The 6,737-nt window shown below is 36.5% G+C and overlaps 2 pseudogenes; both read right to left on the bottom strand.

Annotated features, from left to right (window-relative positions):
- The window catches only part of LOC132168472 (L-type lectin-domain containing receptor kinase IX.1-like), a 4,033-nt pseudogene extending 2,414 nt beyond the window's left edge, over positions 1-1,619 (bottom strand).
- A 2,683-nt stretch (positions 1,620-4,302) lies between these two features.
- Positions 4,303-6,364, bottom strand: LOC132172655 (L-type lectin-domain containing receptor kinase IX.1-like; annotated as a pseudogene).
- Between the last annotated feature and the right edge of the window lie 373 nt (positions 6,365-6,737).

Consider the following 6,737-nt stretch of genomic DNA (forward strand, 5'->3'; position numbering starts at 1 on the left):
TATATATATATATATATATATTACATTATAAAATATCAAAAAATTAAATTTAGTTATAACAAAATTTTAATTTATTTATTTTAATGTAATGTATTGTATATATGTAGTAAATATTTAGAGTAAATATTTAAATATATTAAATTTCAAAAAATAAATTATTGACGTGTTCCATAAGGCGAGCTAAACCAAAGTCACCAAGATTCACGCGGAAACTAGAGCCTAGCATCACATTGCTGGATTTGATATCCCGGTACACCACACATTGCTCCCACTCTTCATGAAGATAGAGCAACACAGTGGCCAACCCAATGGATATCTTGTATCTCACTACTCAAGAGAGAGGACTCCTCTTACCCCAGAGGTGAGCATCAAGGCTACCATTTGGCATAAATTCGTAGACAAGTAGGAACTCACTTTTGTCATGGTACCAGTCTATGAGCTGCACACGATTCCGGTGCCTCAACCGGCTAATGATCTTCACCTCAGTGATGTATTCTTTCTTACCTTGTTTAGACGCCCTTGAAATTTTCTTCACAACAATTATAATGTCTAAATCAGTTAAATACCCCTTGTAAACCGCTCCGAACCCTCCTTTGCCCAGCTTTCTCTCCTTTGCGAAGTTGTAGGTAGCTTAAGCAAGCTCGCTATAAGAGAACCTTCTTGGTCCCGCTCCTCTTTCTAGGTCGTCATTTATCGATTTTAGGTTCATTGTCTCTGCTGTTGCTCTTCTCTTTTGCTTGTGCCTCCAGAATATTGCTAATGCTACAATCAACCCAGCTATCAAAACACCACCAGAAACTGTCAGACCCACTATAAATCTTGTATCTTTTGCTTTCTTTCCACTTGTCTCTTTAATTATATCCAAGCTTGAGCTGAATTCCCATGACAGAACCGTATGACGCCCTACATTCATTCCCGTAGTAGCTGAAAATCCAATTGTGACCCATTGAGGCAAAACCTTGGAGAGATCAATATGGAAGGAAAGAATAGTATTCTCCTTATAAATAGAAGTTCTTTGGTAGGACCAAGAAACTCTCAAATTCTTTGTATGAGCGTTGTAGACAATCGATGCATCTACTGTATCTCCACTGTGTAAACTAGCATTCCAAGAGTTGTAAACGGCAGAAGAGATAGAGTTGTTGTTAATCCCCACATGCTCAAACAGAGAATCCCATATCGAACTCCACTAGAACAATTTGGTTCTTAGATGAATCGCTGGTTGTGGTGTTGAAAAGGCCTAGGAAGCCTCCTGCTGAATTCGGTGGGATTTCAAACCCAACAGGAGCCAGGAAGAATGCTAGCCCATGACCATAAACAGAACCAAAGCTTTCGGTCTCAATAATGAAGGAGAAATTAGTTATGAAGTCGGAGAGATTTCCGGTGTGGGGGTCCCAGAGTGGCACCCTCTCCACATAGGTAGCCCAACCTACACGGCATAGATAATTTACTTTGTTCATCTCAATGGTTCCAACGGAAGGTGCAGCATCTCCATGATATACTATGTTAGACGCGTTGGATTCAAAGCGAGGTACTTGGAAAGAAACTGAATTTGCAGAGGGAAGAAGAAAAGGCAAAAAGAAGAGTGGTAGCTTGAATAGGCTATAGAAAAGGGTGGCCATGGCTTGGGAAAGAGAGACAAGGAGAATTGAAGAGCTATTGCATTGAAGTGGCACTTGAATGATCATACGTCGAGGCTTATATAATATCAATTTTTTTTTTCTTATGGTGCTCATCGATCGTTTCAATTTTGGAAGAGAATTATATTCGTGCTAATATAAAGACAAATTTGATGCTGATCTATTGCCTGCAAAATATATAGTGTCAACGATGAGATCCATATAAATTGATCATTAATTTGATATACACTAATTCCAAATTATGTGTCATATATAGGGCCGACTCAATGTATTTGAGGGTCTTAGGCGAAATTTTGAAGTTAGATCTTATTTTTTAAATATTTAAATATTAATTAAATAATATTTATTTTAATAATATTATTATATTTTTATAATATTATTATTATTATCATTATCATTGTTGTTTCATGACTTCAAAGTTTAACTTTTAATTAGTTGCCCAAAAAAATTGATATGGCATATTAGTTTTTTTTGGGTTAATTGGTCTTATTTTACAATTGGCTTGTTATATTGGAACCTTATTTCAGAGGCTATTTTGGGCCTTATTTTTTAAAAAAAAAAAATTATTCATTGAGTTAAAATAAAATTAAAATTTTTTTTAGACCTTATTAAAAAAAATTTTGGGCCTCATTAAAAAATTTTTTAGGCCTTACTAACTAGGGCCTTAGGTGACTGCCTCAATGGCCTAGCCATTGAGTCGGCCCTGGTCATATACGTATAATAACTTGATTACGACATATTGATCTAATGGTCAAGTTTTATTTTTGTATCATACAATGGAGCCACAAGAAAATGGTTAAAACATATTTGTTGAGTTTTGAATTGTCAAATTCAGTGACAGAAGTTGACCCGCATAGTAGAGATCGATTGTGGAGTTAACCCTCAAAAGTTGGCATGCGACCAGTGGCGGAGAGAAGTGGGGGCGACCTGGGGGCGGTCGCCCCTAGTAAAAAGAAATTAAAAGTTTTTTTTCTTTTTAAGTATTTTTCTGGCATGAATTGTTTATTGCCTCAGGTAACAAAATTTTGTTACAAAAAAGAAAAAAAGAAAAAAACTCCTCCAGCTATTTCGGTTTCTTGGTTTCACATTTAAAAATAAAAAATAAAATAAAAATAAATAAAAAAATCAAGAAATTTAATGTTTATTTATCAATATTTGGCATTTCCTTGTCATAATCCAAGTACCCAACCGAATAAGTTGAGAGTAAAGTTTATAATTAAAGCCATTAACGCCTTAATTTGTCTTGGTTATGACAGTGCCCTTAATTTGTCTTGGTTATAATTTAAGTTTTTTAATTGAGATATATCTCTCATTTTCATCATTTTGTTTATCTTATTCTAAAACAATATTGTTTTTTTTTTGTGTTTTATATACTTTGGGATTTTGTCAAGCATCAACGAATTTCAGAAGATTATTGCCAATCTTAGATTGGTTCTTTTTATTAATTCATTTTAGGCTAATAGTTATCGGAATATGCTAATAATTTTATTATAATATCATTAGAGTATGAGAAGTAAACAATTATTAAAATAATACTTCGTAACAAAATGGAAGATGAATTTCTTGAAGATAATTTACTTGTCTACATTGAAAGAGAAATTACTAAAAGCTTCGATTCATATTTGATACTTGATGATTTTGTTTTTCTAAGACCGCATAAAATTCAATTTTAGGCACTTTGTATTTTGTATTTTCCTTTACTTTTGTACTAGTGCCTACATGGTAACTAATATATCAATTTAGCATATAAATATACTTTTTGTGATACATATATTGTGGTATAATTTCTTTTTTTGATTGTATTTACTATATTATAATAAAAATATAATATATAAAGAGAAAAAAAATTATTTTATCATTATATTTTATTATTTTATTGACGCCCATGGTAGAATGAACTCCTAGATCCACCACTGCAAGCGACACATTGATTTTAATAATTTCCTACTACAACATAAATGTTTTCAACGACAATTCTAGAAACTCTCAACATTATATTTTGCTTTACTAAAGTAAGCCAAGTCTTTATCCCGGATGGTTTACATTTTTCATTTTAGGTATATATGAACTTCTAATATTGGTCTTTGTGCATGCATTGACCCAACCAATAAGCTTGCGATATAATAAGAGATAATATATGGATTTGAAACATGACCTTCATCTTAAAAGTTTTAACTTTCAATAATTTTATATTAAGAATAATGATAGAAAAAATATTTTTAGACCACAATGTCAGGAATTCTATATGTTTATAGGGATTTAATAATAAACGACAAGAACGTTAACGTTTTTATTGAAAGGCTAAGAATTTAGCTGCACCTAAAACAAACGACGAAAATAATAAAATTAACAGCGTTTAAAAGAAACACGGGTAAAAAAAGGTAAATAAACGAGCACACAAATTAATCTTACGTACTAATTAACAGGGAGCTCTTTCTCTAATGGATTCACAACATACAAACTCTCAATGTCGACGCTCAAAGCACACGCTTAGACCAAATCAGATAATGTTCTTATTGTGCATCCAATGAACACCCAAATGCTTACACACAGGGACGAAGTCCGCCAATCTTAACAAAGGTTCAAGCGACTCATTAAATGGGTAAACAAAGCTGCAAAGAGAGACTTCTAAAAGAAGAAGAGGAGAGATCACCTGCAGTGGAAGTTGATCAGGAAAAGCCAGCAAGGAGACAATTCTAGAGAAGATCTAGAGAGTATTGTAGTCGCTGATGATCTTCATATATATAGTACTTTCACAAACCAAGATGGTTCACTTGTTTAACGACCCTCTTCAAGGCTTGTAGTTATCAAAGGTACACCAGAGCTGACTGTAGGGAGACACAAAGGAACAGTCATCTGTATTGGAAGATTTGGTGTTGTTGTAACAAAATTAAGAACGTGAATTGCTTGCCTAATGGAGGGCCTGAGACAACGATCTGGGTGAGCACACCAAAGTCCAACAATCATTAAGCACTCCACCTGTTTTTCGTCAAATTCATTTTGCATCTTCTCATCCACGGCCAAAAGAAGATCTCTTCTCCCATAAAGATTCCAAACCCATTGGACCAACCCTATGTCAGAATCCTTTTCAATAGGATAACCTGACCTTCTTCCGGTAGCAATTTCTAACGCAACAACCCCAAAACTATATACATCCGACTCTTTACTAGTTCTACCTGTGCTTATGTATTCTGGAGCCATGTATCCTAAAAAGTTCCGACCAACCTAGTTGTTTGGGGACCTACCTCGTGATCCATAAGCCAAGCTAATCCAAAGTCACCAAGCTTGACAACGAAACTAGAGTCTAGCATGACATTGCTGGATTTGATATCTCGATGCACCACACATTGCTCCCATTCTTCATGAAGATAAAGCAATGCATAGGCCAATCCAAGGGATATCTTGTGTCTCATTACCCAAGGGAGAGGACTCATCTTCCCAAAGAGGTGTGCATCAAGGCTACCATTTGGCATAAACTCATAGACAAGTAGAAACTCACCTTTGTCGTCATGGCTCCATCCTATGAGTTGCAAAAGATTCCGGTGTCTTAGCCGACTAATGATCTTCACCTCGGTCATATATTCTTTCTTCCCCTGTTTCGACCCCTTTGAGATTTTTTTTACAGCGATTCGCATGTCTAAATGATTAGTTAAATACCCCTTGTAAACAGCGCCAAACCCTCCTTCACCCAACTTCCTCTCTTTTGAAAAGTTGTGGGTAGCTGAAGCAAGCTCGTTATAAGAAAACCTTCTTGGTCCCACTCCTCTTTGTAGATCGTTGTTCATCGATGTAAAGTTCATTGTCTCTGCTGTTTCTCTTCTCTTTTGCTTATGCCTCCAGAATATTATTGCAAATGATATAATTGACCCAACTATCAAAACACTACCAGAAGCTGCGAGACCCATGATTAATCTTGTATTTTTTTCTTTCTTTCCACTTGTCCCTTTTATATCCAAGCTTGAGTTGAATTCCCATGACAGAAGCGTATGTTTTTCTGCATAGTAACCAAATGCAGCTGAAAATCCAATTGTGACATACTCAGGCAGAACCTTGGAGAGATCAATGGGGTAGGAAAGACTATTATTCTCCTGAGAACTAGAAGTCCTTTTGTAGGACCAAGAGACGCTCAAATTCTTGGTAGAAGCATTGTAGGTGATCCATACATGAGCAGTGTCTCCACTGTGGAAGCTGGCATTCCAAGGTGTGAAAACGGCAGGAGCAATTGAGTTGCTGTTAATCCCCACATGCTCAACCGGAGGATCCCATTCCTGGTTAGCGAAAGAATCGAACTCCACAATAACAATTTGGTTCTGAGATGAATTCGTGGTTGTGGAGTTGAATAGGCCAAGATAGCCACCACCTGAATTCGGTGGGATTTCAAACCCAACAGGAGCGAGGAAGAATGCAAGCCCATCACTATAAGTATGTTGGCCTAGGGTGTCAATGATGAAGGAGAAATGTGTTGTGAAGTCGGAGATGTTTCCAGAACTGGAGTCCCAGAGTGGCACCCTCTCCGCATAGGTGGCCCGGCCAACACGGGAGAAATAATTGAGTGTGTTCATCTCAATGGCTCCATCAGATGGTGCAGCCTCTCCTTGATAGAGTATGTTGGACGCGTTGGATTCAAAGCGAGATATTTGGAAAGAAACTGAATTTGCAGAGGGAAGAAGAAAAGGCAAAAACAAGAGTACCTGTAGCTTGAATAAGCTGTAGAAAATGGTGGCCATGGCTTGGGAAAGAGGAGGAGAAGAGAGCTGGGTATCATATATTCATATATATATATAAAAAATAGTCGAATCCCTCAATATATATAGTGATAGTACCGGGAATCGCGAACGCGCCGAGGTGAACCACAAAACGACAAGTAGCAAACACGTAAAGCCTGACTAAACGTTTTGGAAGGCAACGTTTGGAGAAGCAAAACACGTGGGACTAGGGCGTGTGCTTTAGTGAATGGATGGACAGGATAACAGCAGGAGTGCCATTACTCAGAGAGAGAGGAGGTGGCTTGAACTTGAAGGCCCCATTTGCCAACAGCGCGGAACGGCACTGTAGCTGAAACGGTATTATTCTTAAAATAAAAAATATTAAAAGAAAAAA

The sequence above is a fragment of the Corylus avellana genome, chromosome ca2, assembly GCF_901000735.1.
Source record: "Corylus avellana chromosome ca2, CavTom2PMs-1.0".
Lineage (NCBI taxonomy): Eukaryota > Viridiplantae > Streptophyta > Magnoliopsida > Fagales > Betulaceae > Corylus > Corylus avellana.